Below are 17,599 nucleotides of genomic sequence, written 5' to 3' on the forward strand. Positions count from 1 at the left end.
AAACACCTTCTTGAAACCTTGGAAGGCTCCCTGGAAGAGGTGATCCCAAGGTAGCTGTCTCCTCTAGCCCCACTGGACTTCTGACCCACTCTCCCTTGAACCTAGAGACCCAGCCCATTCCCTTTCTGACAGGGGCTTGTCTCCTCTGGTTTGAGGGCCCGGGAGGGAGCAACAGGAAGTGGGAACAAGGCAGCCACCTTGCTCAGGGACACTGGTTAATTCATTGGGTTTTGCTGCTTTCCGAAGCTCTGCACCCCTCAGTTGAATATTCAGGCTGGCTCCTGGCTTAGTCCTGCCTGCGTCTGTGCAGCTCTATTTTTACAGCCCTGGGGATGGCTGACGAAAACATTTAAAAAGACACAAAAATTAAAAAATTTAAAAGTCGGGTTCCCAGCTGTTCTGTTTGGAAAGCAGGATGACATCTGCGTTCTGTCTCACGGAAGTGCATGCTATCCCCCCCCCACCCTGAGGGCCCAGGGGCTTTGGAAACCGGGCTCAAGCCCCCACTTTGCCACTCACCCTCTGTGTGACCTTAGCCAACCCCCTTCTTGTCCTGTGCCTCAGTTTCTACTATGTGATAAAGAGAAATTCGGACAAGTTGATTCTTGTTTAAATTTGGGTGATTCAAGAACTTTTTCCCTGCAGGAGACAGGTGTGACGGGGAGGCAGCTTCCTTTCTCTGTTTCAACATCCTGTCCCTCTCCATCTTTTGACTAATTCCCCTAAAAAAGCTCCACTTTTAACCTGGAGGAGGGGTCCTGCCAGGGTCCTTGCAGTGGGTTGGGAGGCTGTGGGGACAGGGATCAGCATCCCTGAGTCCTAGTCTTGACCTTGCAACATTTTGGGTCTGTTTCCATATCTGTCAAAAGGCGGTGGGGGAGGGGGTAACAATGCTCACCCTGCTCACTTTAGACAGCAGTGGTGGGACTCCAAAGTCACAAAAAAATGTATGTAGTTGATGAGACTCAGGGTCCCTTCAATGCCACCAAGTTTCATGTACTCTAGTCCAGATATCAACTGAGCACTTCAGGTACCGGAAAATTCATGAGAGTTGACACGCAGGGTAGGGGGGCCACCTGTACAAGGTGATTTCTGAGGTAGTCCTGGTGAGGAGCAATGATGCCTCTCAGCTCCCCTCGTGGGAACAGAGTCGCCCGGATGTGGCCAGGGTTCACCCCCATGACCTCTCCCTTTGCAGGATGTGGTGGCCACACCAATCTCTCTCTCCCACATGTTCTCTGCAATGTGACCTCACCTTCCCCCTTGAATCTGGGTGAATGTGAACTCACTTTGGAGCAATCGAATGTGCAAAGCAACCTGAGGCTGAGGACAGAAAAGGCAATGAGGTTTCCACTTTCTTGGCGGATTTGACATTGGGTAGCTGTGGACCTTTTGCTGAGCTGGCTTCTCTGGGGCTCTGGGAGCTTCTTCTATCAAGTGAGTGATGGCAAGATGATGGCTCTGATCAGCTTAACTAGTGCTCACCAGAACTTCCATCCCTTCCCCCTCGCTCCCCAGAGGAGGTGTGGCCAACGCGCCTTGACCAGGGAAACCAAAGCAAAAGTGATAGCTGACACATCCTGGAGGCAAAAAAACCATGTGTGGTTCTTAGTCCTGCCTGAGTCTGTGCAGCTCTACAAGTCGGCCAAGTCCGACTTGGCCTCATGTCAAGATGGGGGTGTCACAAGACACTAAACACCTCTTACTCTGTGCTCTGAAGTTCTGTGAAGAGAGAGACCCTTCCCACTAAACCTAACCTTTGTGGTATGAAGCCATTGCGATTTGGGGGTGGTTTGTTACTGCAGCATGAAATAACTCTTTTGACTGATGCAACGATAAAAACTAATAATAATCACAAAGATTCCTCATGGTATTGTTGAGAGTCTGGGTCAGCAATCAATTTAGTGCTAGCTCTTACTACAATGCCAATTCCCTATCTTAGGTGGATTTCCCCAAAGCACATGATGAGACAAAGATCTGAATGCAAGAAGTGTATCTGGAAAGTGATTCCAAGGAGCATGGATAGGGAAGTGGAAATGAGAAGGGGGAAGAAAAGGGGGTTCAGTTATAGTGTGTAGGGACTAGCCGGTTACGACTGTGTGCAGTTGCGGTTCAGTTCTTCCCAGGACCTCTGGGAGACCTCTCAGCGTGCATCAGGTTGTCCCAACCCCGAGGGGCAGGGAGCTGGGGTCATTAGCTGAGGGCTGCTCCCGGGGGCGTAGGGCCCAGGGTCTAGAGTGGAGAAGCAGGACGCGGGTGCCGGGGAGGCATCTGCTTTCGCAGCCAGGAGGTGGGACTCCGGGGGTGGGAGCGCGCAGACCCCAGCTCAACCCGGGCCCCCTGACTTCCCGGCTGGCCTGGATCGCCCACGCTCCAGGTGGGAGAAGTGCACACTGGGACGGGCCCCGGGGTCCAACAACGAGCGCTGGGCAGGAAGGGACTGTCTGGCGTGCACCTGCCGGAGTGACTGTGACCGTGCGGGCTGCGAGTGAGCCACGCGCGCACCGGCCGGGCCCCAGACGCCGAGCCTCGCTCCTGCCTCGCGCCCGCACCCCCAGCACCTTCGTCTCGCCGCCCCTGTGCTGCCCGCCGTCCGCGGCACCCGCGAGCAGGCGGCCTCGGAGAGACCGCGACACCCGCGTGGCTGCCGGAAGAGCCAGTTCCCAGTTCCCGGCCCCACACTTTGAGGTCCCCTTTAGGCTCTTCAACAAACGGAAGAAGAGATTGACGCTGCTCGCTGTGGACTTTGGGGGAGCATGGGTGCCCAGAAAGGGCTTTGAATTAGGCATCGGGCAACTTCTAACCCTGGCTGTGTCTTCCTTAGCTGTGTGACCTTGGGCAGGACACTTGACCGCTCTGGTTTACCTCTCAAGTTCTCTTCTCTAAAAGGAGAGGAGAGGCTTGGGCTGCACTGAGGTAGGGGAGTATTGTGTTAGGCGCTGGCGTAGGAGTCAGCCAGATCTGGGTTCAAATGCTGCCGCTGCTGCCACTGCTTGCTGACTGCTTGATCTTGGCCAGGAGACGTCCTCTCTACGAGCCCAGCTTCCTCTTCGGTTATGAGGAGAGATCATGCATGCTGAAGGACCCAGGGTGGGGCCTGCTACTCTGCATCATCCGGTATTCTCAGTGTCAGCGATGACTGGGAAGGTCTTGGCTCTTCCACCCTTGCGGTATGACCCTGAGAAACACAGGGGACCTCTCTGGTTATAATATCTGACCCTGCTTTGCCCAGATATTTGCACGGACAGATGAGGCAGTGGGTATGATATGACGGATTAGGGCCAATGAGGAAAGAACAGGGATCAGCGGTGAGCATTACAATCCATAAGGAGAAGCTGAGGTCGACAGTATAGACCCCATCCCAGTGTGCAGGGCACACTTTTTTGTTTGTCCTCCATCCCTGGAGACACTTACTCTCCACCACTCCTAACACCATCTCTGATTAAAAAAAAAAAAAAATCAACTCCAGGCATCCATCATTTATTCATTCATCCTCTGGACACACTTGTTTAGTAACTTACAGGCCTTGGGGGGAAGAGGATTCAAGACAAAGGTACATATAATTGAGTTGGAGTGAAAAGTATATAAACAAATAACTCAAAACCCGGAGGTTTAGTTAAATTTTGGAGTAAACTGTCACACTGAGAAATTGCTTCTTCACTGTGTGATGCTGTGAAAGCCTCATAAGGAAGAGAGGGCAGGTCCCCTGTCCAGAAGGGACCCTGCCCCACCTGGGACAAGGGTCCATACCCTTCTGACTCCCAGGTGTGGGAAAAGATTTTTGGATTCTAGGGCGGGAAAAGAGCAGGTAAAGCTGTCAGGCACTTGGAGACATCACCAAAAATTTGAGAAGGAGCAGGAATGGAGGGCTGGGTTCTCCAAGACTGAACCCGACCGGGCCATTGGGCACTTGGAGACTGGGAGAACTGGAGGCCACCAGCCATTCAGTGTGGTCTGAGCAAGGGGTGATGCCAGCTGAGGATCCCTGCACCTGAGAGTCAGGACCTGCCCATGTAGTCCTGGAGTAGCCAAGTTCTCATCTGTTCTGTGGGCCTGGGAGGGAAGAGATCCCAAAATTAATTGGTTCTGACTTCTCCTCATCTATGGGTAAGTGGTTGCTCAAATGGGATTTCAAATGACTTTAAAGAGGCATGAATGTAAAGAAAACCACAGCGGACCAGAACTTCTGGGATACAGCAAAAGCAGTGCTAATTGGGAAGTTTATAGCTGTGAATGACTACATTAAAAAAGAAGGAAGATCTCAAGTCATCAACCGAATGTGACAACTTAAGGAACTAGAAAAAGAAGAATAAACTAAGCCCAAAGCTAGCAGAAAGAAGGAAATACAATTAGAGAAGAGATCAATAAAATAGAAAATAGGAAACAAGGGAGAAAATCAATGAAACCAAATTTGGTTCTTCAAAACATAAGAAAATTTTTAAAATTGACAAGCCATTAGCTAGAGGGACTGAGAGAGACTGGGGTGGGGGGGGACCTCAAGTTATTAAAATCAGGAATGAAAGTGAGGACATTACTACTGATTCTAGGGAATTAAAACTGATTATAAGAGAGTACTATGAACCATGAATGACTTTACTCCAATGAATTGGATAAGCCAGATGAAGTGGACAAATTTCTAGAAACATGCAACCTATCAATACTGAATCACAAAGAGATAGAAAATCTGAATAGGTGATCAGATCAGTAATCACAAACCTCCTGACAAAAGCTGTAAACCTGATGGCCTCACCAGTGAATTCTACCAAACATTTACAGAAGAACAAACATCAATCTTCCTTGAATGTTTCAAAAAATTTGAAGAGAAGGAAACACTTTCTAACTCATTCTATGAGGCCAGCATTACCCTGAAACCAAAGCCAAAGAAACTACAAGGAAGCTACAGACAAATACCCTTTATGAATATTGGTGCAAGAACCCTCAGAAAATACCAGCAAACTGAATTCAGCAGCATATTGAAAGGATTATACACCATGACCAAATGGGATTTATACCAGGAATGCAAGGATGATTACAAAAATCTATTAATATGATATACCACATTCACAGAACAAAGGAAAAAAAACCCACGAGTATTGCATACAGGTACTCAGACAGGTTTTTATACACCCATGTTCACAGAGGCATTATTCACAACAGCCAAGAGGTGGGAATGATGCAAGTGTCCACTGATGGAGAAATGGATAAACAAAATATGGTCTACACATCCAAGAGAATATTATTCAGTCTGAAAAAGAGAAGGAATTCTGACGCCTGCTACAACATGACTGAAACTTGAGGACATTCTGCCAAGTGAAAAAAAGCCAAATACTGTGTGATTCCACTTACATGAGACACCTACGGTAGTCAAATTTATAGAGACAAAAAGTGAAATGGTGGTTGCCAGGGGCTAGAGGAAAGGGGATGAAGAGTTAGCATTTAACTGGGACAGAGTTTCAGATTGGGAAGATGAAAAAATTCTGTGGATGAATGATAAAGATGGTTGCACAAAAATGTGAATATGCTTAATTCTGCTGAACTGTGCACTTAAAAATGGTTAAGCCAGACACAGGGCTGCACACCTGTAGTCCCAGCAATCCAGGAGGCTGGGGCAGGAGGATCACTTGAGGCCAGAAGCAACAGGTTGTGCAAGAAGGGCTGAACCTGCCCAGGTCAGAAATGGAGCAGGTAAAAAAAAAATGGTTCAAATAGTAAAATTTTTGTTATGTGTATTTTACCATAGTAAAAATGTAAAGTTCACAAAACAAAAATAATGAGGTGATGTATGACCCATGGTGTTGTGGGAAAACTTATACCTGTGACAAGTTTATAATATAAGGTATTGATGAATGTGGTCTTAGGAAAGGTTGAACAAAATGCCATGGGAAGCCAGAGTGGGGAGTAAACACTTGCGCACAGAGGGACTGAAAGCTGCTTTTGAGCTGGACTTCCCAGGAGGGCAGGGTGGAGAGGGGTTTACAGGCAGTGGCACTGCATAGGCAAAGCCTGGAGGGGAGTTAGGGCTGTCCTGGGGTGACCTGCTGTGACTGGTAGCAGGACCCAGGAGAGGGGCAATCTAGGGGAAGGCAGGCCTCACCTACTCCAGTCAATCCTCAAGCTTGCCTGCTCATTCGTGGGGCTTGGGGCCCTGGTGACCCTCCCTGAGCAGCTTGCTGGAGCGGAAGGGTTAATCCAGGCTTCTTATTTCACATGGGAGGAAATGGGTGTCCGGAGTGCGGTGAAGTGCTGGGAGGTAATTCAATAAGGACACATAACTGCTAAAACTCTAATGTGACCACAGCTAGGTATTATAGGTATTTTATCCATATCAAAGAGGTTGGTGGAACTGCTGTGTCTGTTATGTTACTTTCACGTAACAAGAAAGGGAATTCATGGGCTCAAGTATCTGAAAAGAAAATCCCGAACAGTGTTGTTTCATGCAGGGCTTGCTCCAAGCTCAGTGAGGTCTCTCAGGTCCTGCTCCCTGTCTCTCTGCCCTGCCTTCTGCAGAGGATACTTGTCCTAGGGAGAAGGAGGAGTTCCTCCTGGCCCTATGATGGGTGTTGGAGTTCCCAGGGATATGTGCCCCATGCTCAGGTTCAGGAGTGTTCCCAAGATGGAGTGACTCCAAGTGGACCAACTTGACGCTGGCCAGGGATGGAATGTTCTAGTTAGCATAGACTGAGTCCTATAATTAGTTTTGCCCTAGGATCCAGGTGTGGAACCAGGACCATATGGATCTCAATTGGAATCAGGGATTATTGGGGAGGAAGGGGAGGGAAGTGGATGTTGAGATCAATTCTGAGTGCTGAATTTTAAGAGATATCACAACAAATGAAGAAAAAATGTTAGAAATGCTTTTGGCTGGAAGTAAGAGAAAAATGCAACCAATGGTGAATAAAACAAATAGAAGCCTGGGGTCCCCCAGCGGCTGGCACGATTAAACTGTCCAGCAATGTTTCCCTAAGCAGCCAGGCTCCATCTGTACTCTTGCTTCTCTCCTTGGTGTGCTCATTTTTATTCTTTTGTTGCTTGATGACTGCCATAGCCCCAGGAATAATACCCACGTTCAAGGCAGGGAGGTGGGGAACAGATCAAACCTACAAGCTCACTTCCCATGTCATCCCTCTTATTGGGATGCAGGGGCCTTTCCAGGTGCTTCTGAAGGGACTTTCATTTAGATCTTGGTCCAGAACTGGGTCATATGGGCACTTGTACTTGTAGGTAGGTAGGTTAACCAACCATCTCGGTTTGCCAGGGACTTTTGGTGCTAAAACTGGACAAGCCCTGGGCAAACCAGATAAGATGGTCACACTAACTGGAAGGAAGACTGGGGAAGTGAATTTGGGGCTTCCTAGCCTCTATTGTAGGGAGTTGCAGAGAAGGAGGGGCTGTTGGTGGGTTTTAGCACAGCCATTAGCAGTGTCTACACAACCAGGCTGGTGGAGGGATTCAAAATCAAGACACATCCAGAATAGGCAAAGGGACTTAAAAATTAACCTAAAAATTAGGAGATGTTATATATTCTGGATATGTGTTGCAGTATACTCTCCCAGTTTATGGGTCGCCATTTTACTCTCGGAATAACGTCTTTGATGAACAAACATTCTTAATTTAGCATAGTTCAGTTTATCATTTTTCTCTTTATAGTTAGCACTTTTAGTGTCCTAAGAAAGCATTACCTTCTCCAAGATCATGAAAATACTCTCATTTTAAAAAAAAATTTTTATTTTTACTTTTTTGAAGATTCTACTTATTTATTTGAGAGAGGGAGAGAGGGTGGGGAGAGCACAGAGGGAGAGGCAGAGGGAGAAGCAGCCTCCCTGTTGAGCAAGGAGCCCGACGTGGGGCTCGATCCCAGGACCCTGGGATCATGACCTGAGCCGAAGGCAGACGCTTAAGCAGCTGAGCCACCCAGACACCCCTAAAAAAGATGGCTTTATTGAGAAATAGTTCACACACCATACAATCCATCCATCTAAAGTGTACAATTCAGTGGCTTGTAAGATATTCAAGCACCATCATCACAGTCAATTTAAGACTTGCCTCACCTCAAAAACATTTGCATCACCTCAAAAAGAAATCCTATACCCTTTAGCTATCACACCTTTATCCCCATCCCTCCCTCACTCTCAGGCCTCAGCAACCATTCTACCTTCTGTCTCAATAGATTTCCCTATTTTGCATGTTTCATATAGATGGAATTTTGTATCTGGCTTCTTTCACTTTGTATAATGTTTTCAAGGTTCACCCATGTAGTAGCATGAGTCAGAATTTTATTCATTCTTATTGCCAAATAATATTCCATTGCATGGCTATGCCGTGTGTCTGTTGGCCATTTGGATGTCTTCTTTGGAAAAATGTCTGTTCAAGTCTTCTGCCTATTTTTTTTTAAGATTTTTATTTATTTATTGAGAGAGAGAGAGAGAATGGTAGAGAGCATGAGAGAGAGGAAGGTCAGAGGGAGAAGCAGACTCCCTGCTGAGCAGGGAGCCCGATGTGGGACTCGATCCCGGGACTCCAGGATCATGACCTGAGCCGAAGGTAGTCACTTAACCAACTGAGCCACCCAGGCACCCCTCTTCTGCCCATTTCTTGATTGGATCATTTGTTCTTTGTGTGTCGAGTTTGATAAATTCTTTATAGATTTTGGATACTAACCCTTTATCTGATTTGTCATTTGCAAATATCTTCTCCCATTCTGTCCGTTGTCTTTTTTTTAAATAAAATTTTATTTATTTGTCAGAGAGAGAGAGAGAGCACAAGCAGGGGAGCGGCAGGCAGAGGCAGAGGGAGAAGCAGGCTTCCCGCTGAGTAAGGAGCCCGATGTGGGACTCAATCCCAGGACTCCAGGATCATGACCTGAGCCAAAGGCAGACGCTTAACCAACTGAGCCACCCAGGCATGCCATGTCTTTTGGTTTTGTCGACTGTTTCCTTTGCTGTGCAAAAGCTTTTTATCTTGACGAAGTCCCAATAGTTCATTTTTGCCCTTGCTTCCCTTGCCTTTGGTGATGTGTCTAGCAAGAAGTTGCTGTGGCAGAGCTCACAGAGATTGCTGCCTGTGTTCTCCTCTAGGATTTGGATGGATTCCTGTCTCCCATTTAGGTCTTTCATCCATTTGAGTCTATTTTTGTGTATGGTGTAGGGAAATAGTCAGTTTCATTCTTCTGCATGTGGCTGTCCAATTTTCCCAACACCATTTGTTGAAGAGACTTTTTTCCATTGGCTATTCTTTCCTGCTTTTTTTTTTTTTTAAGTAAGCTCAATGCCCAGTGTGGAGCCCAACCGAGGCCTTGAACTCATGACCCTGAGATCAAGAATTGGACATTTAACCTACTGAGCCACCCAGGTGGCCCTTTCTGTCCTGCTTTGTCAAAGATTAGTTGACCATAGAGTTGAGGGTCCGTTTCTGGGTTCTCTATTCTGTTCCATTCTATGCATCTGTTTATGTGCCAGTATCTACTGTCTTGATGATTACAACTTTGTGATAGAGCTTGAAGTCCAGAATTGTGATGCCACCAGCTTTGTTGTTGGTGTTGTTGTTGTTGTTGTTTCAGCAGACCTTTGGCTATTCAGGGTCTTTTCCGGTTCCATACAAATTTTAGGATTATTTGTTCCTGCTCTGTGAAAAAAGTTGATAGTATTTTGATAGGGATTGCATTGAATGTATAGACTGTTCTAAGTAGCATAGACATTTTAGCAATATTTGTTCTTCTAATCCAAGAGCATGGAATGTTTTCCCATTTCTTTGTGTCTTCCTCAATTTCTTTCATGAGTGTTCTATAGTTTTCTGAGTATAGATCCATTGCCTCTTTGGTTAGGTTTATTCCTAGGTATCTTATGGTTTTTGGTGCAATTTTAAATGGGATTGACTCCTTAATTTCTCTTTCTTCTGTCTCATTGTTAGTGTATAGAAACGCAACTGATTTCTGTGCATTGATTTTATATCCTGCCACTTTCCTGAATTCCTGTATGAGTTCTAGCAGTTTTGGGGTGGAGTCTTTTGGGTTTTCCACATAGAATATTATGTCATCTGTGACTTCATTTTGACTTCTTCTTTGCTGATTTGGATGCATTTTATTTCTTTCTGTTGTCTGATTTCTGAGGCTAGGACTTCTAGTACTATGTTGAACAACAGTGGTGATAGTGGACATCCCTGCTGTGTTCCCGACCTTAGGGGGAATCTCTCAGTTTTTCCCCATTGAGAATGATATCTGCTGTGGGCTTTTCATATATGGATTTTATGATATAGAGGTATGTTCCCTCTATCCCTATACTCTGAAGAGTTTTGATCAAGAAAGGATGCTGTACTTTGTCAAATGCTTTTTCTGCATCTATTGAGAGTGTCATATTGTTCTTGTCCTTTATTTTATTTTTGTAGCGTGTCACATTGATTGATTTTTGGATGTTGAACCACCCTTGCAGCCCAGGAGTAAATCCCATTTAATTGTGGTGAATAATCCTTTCAATGTGCTGTTGGATCCTATTGGCTAGTATCTTGGTGAGAATTTTTGCATCCATGTTCATCAGGGATATTGGTCTGTAATTCTCCTTTTTGGTGAGGTTTTGTCTGGTTTGGGGATCAAGGTAATGCTGGCCTCATAGAATGAGTTTGGAAGTTTTCCTTCCATTTCTGTTTTTTGAAACAGTTTCAGAAGAATAGGTATTAATTCTTCTTGAAATGTTTGGTAGAATTCCCCTGGGAAGCCATCTGTCCCTAGATTCTTGTTTGTTGGGAGATTTTTGTTACTGCTTCTATTTCCTTGCTGGTTATGTGTTTGTTCAGGTTTTTATTTCTTCCTGTTTCAGTTTTGGTAGTTTATATGTCTCTAAGAATGCATCCATTTCTTCCAGATTGCCTAATTTGTTGGCATAGAGTTGCTCACAATATGTTCTTATAATTGTTTGTATTTCTTCAGTGTTGGTTGGGATCTCTCCTCTTTCATTCATGACTTTATTTATTTGGGTCCTTTTTCTTTCCTTTTTGATAAGTCTGGCCAGGGGTTTATCAAGCTTATTAATTCTTTCAAAGGACCAGCTCCATATTCGTTGATCTATTCTACTGTTCTTTTGGTTTCTATTTCATTGATTTCTGCTCTAATCTTTATTAATTCTCTTCTCCTGCTGGGTTTAGGCTTTATTTGCTGTTCTATCTCCAGCTCCTTTAGGTGGAATGTTAGGTTGTGTATTTGAGACCTTTCTTGTTCCTTGAGAAAGGCTTGTGTTGCTATCTACTTCCCTCTTAGGACTGCCTTTCCTGCATCCCAAAGGTTTTGAACAGTTGTGTTTTCATTTTCATTTGTTTCCATTAATTTTTAAAATTCTTCTTTAATTTCCTGCTTGACCTATTCATTCTTTAGTAGGATGCTCTTTAGCCTCCATGTATTTGAGTTCTTTCCAAATTTCCTCTTGTGCTTGAGTTCAAGTTTCAAAGCATTGTGGTCTGAAAATATGAAGGGAATGATCCCAGTCTTTTGGTACTGGTTGAGACCTGATTTGCAACTGAGTATGTGATCTAATCTGGAGAATGTTCCATGTACACTCAAGAAGAATGTGTATTGGGATGCCTGGGTGGCTGTCGTTAAGCGTCTGCCTTCAGCTCAGGTCATGATCCCAGGGTCCTGGGATCAAGCCCCACATCAGGCTCCCTGCTCGGCGGGAAGCCTGCTTCTCCCTCTCCCACTCCCCCTGCTTGTGTTCCCTCTCTTGTTGTCTCGCCTTCTGTCAAATAAATAAATAAAATCTTAAAAAATAAGAATGTGTATTATGTTGCTTTAGGATGGAATGTTCTGAATATATCTGTGAAGTCATCTGGTCCAGTGTGTCATTCAAAGCCCTTGTTTCCTTGTTGATCTTCTGCTTAGATGATCTGTCCATTGCAGTGAGTGGGTGTTAAAATCCCCTACGATTATTGTATAATTATCAGTGTGTTTCTTTAATTTTCTTATTAGTTGGTTTATGTAATTGGTTGCTCCCATGTTAAGGGCATAAATATTTACAATTGTTAGATCTTCTTGTTGAATAGACCCTTTAATTATGATATAGTGTCCTTCCTCCTCTCTTATTACAGATTTTGGTTTAAAATTTATTTTGTCTAGGGGCGTCTGTGTGGCTAAGTCATTGGGTGTCTGCCTTCAGATCAGATCATGGTCCCAGGGTCCTGGGATTGAGCCCTGCATCAGGCTCCCTGCTCGGCGGGAGGCCTGCTTCTCGCTCTCCCACTCCCCCTGCTTGTGTTCCCTCTCTCGCTGTGTCTCTCTCTGTCAAATAAATAAATAAATTAATTAATTAATTAATTAATTAATTTTGAAATTTTTTTCAAAAATTTGAAAAAATAAAATAAAATCTAATTTGTCTAATATAAGGATTGCCACCCCAGCTTTCTTTTGATGTCCATTAGCATGATAAATGGTTTTCCATCCCTTCATTTTCAACCTGGAGGTGTCTTTGGGTCTAAAATGTCTCTTCCAGACAGCATATCGATGGGTCTTGCTTTATTATCCAATCTGATACCTTATGTCTTTTGATTGGGGCATTTAGCCCATTTACATTCAGAGTAACTATTGAAAGATATTAATTTAGTGCCATTGTATTACCTGTAAAGTCACTGTTTCTGTATATTGTCTCTGTTCCTTTCTAGTTTATGTTACTTTTGGGCTCTCTCTTTGTTTAAAGGATTCCTTTTAATATTTCTTGCAGGGCTGGTTTAGTGATCACAAATTCTTGTCGTTTCTGTTTGTCCTGAAAGCTTTTTATCTCTCCTTCTATTTTGAATGACAGCTTAGCTTGATAAAGTGTTCTTGGCAGCAGATTTTTCTCACTTAGCACCCTGAAAATAGCATGCCAGTCCTTTCTGGCCTGTCAGGTCTCTGTGGATAGGTCTTCTGCCAGTCTAATGTTTCTATCCTGTAGGTTACAGACCTCTTGTCCTGAGCTGCTTTCAGGATTTTCTCTTTGTCTCTGAGATTTGCAAGTTTCACTATTACATATCAGGGTGTTGACCTATTTTTATTGATTTTGAGGGGGGTTCTATGTGCCTCCTGGACTTGAATGCCTGTTTCCTTCCCCAGATTAGAGAAGTTCTCCACTATAATTTGCTCCGATACACCTTCTGCCCTCTCTCTCTTTCCTCTTCTTCTGTGATCCCAATTATTCTAATATTGTTTCACTTTATGGTATCACCTCTCTCTCGAATTCTCCCCTCGTGATCCAGTAGTTATTTATCTCTCTTTTTCACAGCTTCTTTATTCTCCATCCTTTTGTCTTCTATATCACTAATTCTCTCTTCTGACTCATTTATCCTAGCAGTTACAGCCTCCATTTTTTTATTGCCTTTTCGATTTTGACTTGATTAGATTTTAGTTCTTTTATTTCTCCAGAAAGGGATTCTTTAGTGTCTTCTATGTTTTTTTTTTTTTCAAGCCCAGCTGGTATCTTTATAATTGTTATTCTGAACTCTAGTTCCAACATCTTACTTATGTCCATACTGATTAGGTCCCTGGCAGTCAGTACTGCCTCTCGCTCTTTTTTTGAGGTGAGTTTTTCTGTCTTGTTATTCTTGCAGAAAGTGGTCATTTTTCTATTTGTAGAGTTGTAGCTATTCTTGAGAAGAATGTGTATCCTGTTGCTTTAGGATGGAATGTTCTGAATATATCTGTGAAGTCCATCTGGTCCAGTGTGTCATTCAAAGCCCTTGTTTCCTTGTTAATCTTCTGCTTAGATGATCTGTCCATTGCAGTGAGTGTGGTGTTAAAGTCCCACTTAGCTCTCTGGTTGAGTTCGCTGGCATTCAGAATAATTTGGTAGCTATCTAGCTGAGTTCCTGGGACCAGATGAAACTAAGGTCTCCTACTCTTCTGCCATCTTGAACTCAGTCTCTACAGCAAGTCTTGATTGATATCAGCTTATCCAAGTCCTCCCGTTCTGTTCTTTTTAAAAATATTGCCTTGATTGTTCTAGGCTCTGTATTTTTATAAAAATTTATAATTACCTTTCAGTTTCTAAAAGAAAAAAAAGACCTGTTGAGGTTTTAATTGGGTTTATGTTGAGTTTACAGATCAATTTGAGTAGATCTGACATCTTTACAGCATTGAATCTTCCATTCCAAGAACATAGTATGTTTCCCTATTTATTTAAAAAAATTTCTCTCAATAATGTTTCATAATTTTTAGTGTAGAGGTCTTACATATCTTTCACTAAAGTTATTCATACAGAGAGACCCATGATGGACTCTGAAAAACAAACTGAGGGTTCTAGAGGGGAGGGGGGTGGGGGGATGGGTTAGCCTGGTGATGGGTGTTAAAGAGGGCACATTCTGCGTGGAGCACTGGGTGTTATGCACAAACGATGAATCATGGAACACTATATCAAAAACTAATGATGTAATGTATGGTGATTAACATAACAATAAAAAATTTTTTAAAAAAAGAAGATAGAAGCAGTCATGAAACTCATTTTTATAATATAGCAGCATCTTGGTTATCTAAAGGGTATTATTTGAGACATAACCTATAGAAGTTAAGGCCCTACCCCTGAGAAACAGGAAATAAACAATAGAGGTCTTAAAGAACCCAGCCTGAAAGCTAAATAAAGTGTTAGAGGTTCACTCACTAAAAAAAAAAAAAAAAAAAAAGTTATTCATACAGGGTTTTTTTGTTTTGTTTTGTTTTTGATGCTATTATAGGTGATATAGTTAATTTTTTTTTCATTTGGATACTTCCCTTCAAATACCTGAAGGGTTTTTATGTGGAACAGAGGGCTGGTCACTGATTTTTGCCTGGTGTGTGCAGGTAGGCCCTGAGCCAAGTACTGTCTGTATTTTCTCATTTACTCCTCAGCAGCCCTTGGACACAGGACTCTTATCCCCATTTTACACTGAACCTCAGAGGTGGAGCCAGGTCTGAGGCAGGGGCTGACTGAGGACTGAGTGGTGCCCCCTTCTGCACTGATCCAGACCTGATGTGGGCAAACCTGTGCCTATGGGTGCAATCCTCTGCGGCTCTTTCCAGATGAGAAATTCTATGACTCCCAAATTCAAATTCAAGATTCAAATTTGTCCAGCCCACCCTAAATGCAAATATTAGTGAGTCTTGACATTTTTTAAAGTAAACAAATCAATATATCAATTAGGCCACTACTGAAAACACAACTTCTTAAATCCATAGAACCTGAGTATCAACATATTTTTTAACCATAACCTGAGTGAGGTTTAAAACTCATCACACAATTTGTAAACAACACTTCAAGTTTGCTTAAAATCTCTGAGGGGAAAGTGGTTTAAATGACATGGCCCAGACCTCCCCGTGAGCTCTAGCCAGTATTTGTACCCAGAACTACTGATACCGCCACTGCATGTCTCACATGACCCAAAGAGAACTCGTATATACCTGTGCCTGGTCAACACCGGTCATACTTTTTGGCTGGCTAGCACCTTTGACATCCTTTCTAGGTTGGGGGTATTTCCGTGTGGTAAGAGAGAAATGTGCTTGCCAGAGTTCCTTGCAAACAGGCATCTACACATGATCTGGGTTTGGCCGGTCACACAACCCTGTGTGAGGTGCTGCAGAAGCTCCAGGAGCCACTCTGGTGAGGGTGGCCACCAGGATACCCAGGGTCTAGTTGTACCAGCTGTAATATCCAGTGTAAGCTGCAGGGTCTGGCTCTGGGCACTGGTGCTGTGTTCTTCTGGGCCCACAATCTGGACAGAGCCTCTGGCCCCTCCTGAAGAGCCTGCAAACTGGCTTTACACTTTAATCAATCCATCCCTTTATAATCTTTAATAAATTGCCTGACATGGATTTTATTGTTTGCAACTAAGAACCTTGCCTGGTATGCACCCCTCCCCAAGCTTGCTCCCCACCCCCACCTCTTTTCAGTAGAAGGCAGCAAGTTCTCTCCACTTGTCCATGCCTTGAATCTAATAGCCACCCTGGTCTCCCACCCCCTCCATCCCAGGGCCTGGGTCTTACTGATAATTCCTCTCCCTGCACAGCTTGAGTCTGTCCAGTCCACCATTTCTGTAGTCAGCCTTCAAGCCCAGGCCACCAGCCTCCTCACCTATAGACTATTCCTTAAGTTCCCACCCTCACCCTGGAGCGATCTTCCTGGAATGCAGACTAGTTCAGGTCGCTCCTCACTGAAGCTCTCCCGTGCCCGTCCCCCTAGTTGATGAATTTTGCTGGGGAAGCCTTTCCTGTGTGGCCTCCCTGAGCTCTCCCACCCCTCTGCTGGCCCCACCCCTCTTCTTCTCTAAACAACGATCATTTCTCCTGCCCCAGGGTTCTTGCACATGCACTTCTGCCTGTAGCTTTATTCCACCCTTTTCTTTCCCCCACCCCTACTTTGCCTTTAGCTCTTAGCTCCTGGGGAAGTCATTTTTGACCTTTCCTCTCAGGGAGAGCCCTCTCTCTCTTGGACCTTTACAGCCCCGTGTACTTCTGGAAGCTCAGCATGGTGTTTACCTCTTCAGTCTTTGCCACTTATGAGCTGTGTGACCCCATGCAAGTTACTGAATCTATCTGGGCCTTAGTTTCTCTGTTTCTTCATCTCCTAAATAAGGTTAATGATGTTTACTGCTCCAGGTTCAGCTTCTACCCTTCTCTGCTCTGTCTGTGGCCCTGGATGCCCACACCTCAGGCTGCATTTCTGTGTCCTCTGGCTTCAGTGGGAGGTGCCATCAGAGATCAGAGGGAGGGAGCAGTCAGGGACTTGTTTCCTGGCTCCTTCCCCTTCCTTGCCTTGGGCCATGTGTCTCACAGAGGGTCAGTTCTATGGGTGGTAAAAGCTTCTCACTGTGGCTGTCCTTTGGGGGCCTCTTGATTTTCCCTTAGCTCTAAGGCACTGTAGTCACTTTGTTAATATGTCTCCTTGGAGCCATAGGTGAATTCTGTTTCTACAGCCCAGAGTTGCTGAGAGGATTAAATGAGAGCACTCATGATAATGCCCTTAGCACAGTGCCTGGCTGGCCTCATTTTAACTCATTCCTTTTCCCAAACATTGCACCATGACCTTGTTTTGCAAGGGATGGTTTTTGAGTCCGTTTCTGTCAACAGACCGGATCTGAAATGCAAAGACCTTTCTCAGCTGTACCCCCCAGAGCTTAACACAGAGCTCAGTACATTTGATGAGGATTTGATGAGTTAATGGTCCCATTTGCCTGTGTGCAGTACTGTCCTGCTGCCAAGAGGAGAAGAGGCAGGAGAATCCACAGGTTCCCTTGTGCAGTTGTTTAGGTTGTGCACTGCAAAAGTCGCCTGGCTCAGGAAACAAGGCTCAGATCAGCTGTGCTCTTCCCACCATGCTTGCTCCAACAGAGAGAGGTGTTTTTCCTAATTTGCTCAAAGGGGCTGCATGAATTAGTGGTTCCTTGGGTCTCTACCCCTAAACCTAGTTTTTATTCATTTACACAGGAGACTCCATGTTCCTGCCTATGTCCTGCCTCCCAGCTCCCTGAGTACCTACCTCCCTTTTCATTAGTCCTCTCTGCCTTCCAGGAAGCCAGCAGCTTCCCAAGGAAGCCCCCTAGCTTAAGAGAGGCCTGCAGAAACCAGTGGGGACAGGGCTTCCAAGAAAGTTTCCGGTAAGGCTGAGCACCAGAGCCA

The sequence above is a fragment of the Eumetopias jubatus genome, unplaced genomic scaffold, assembly GCF_037043125.1.
Source record: "Eumetopias jubatus isolate StellerSeaLion01/CBP00866 unplaced genomic scaffold, mEumJub1_p1.0 scaffold_10, whole genome shotgun sequence".
NCBI classification, from domain to species: Eukaryota; Metazoa; Chordata; class Mammalia; order Carnivora; family Otariidae; genus Eumetopias; species Eumetopias jubatus.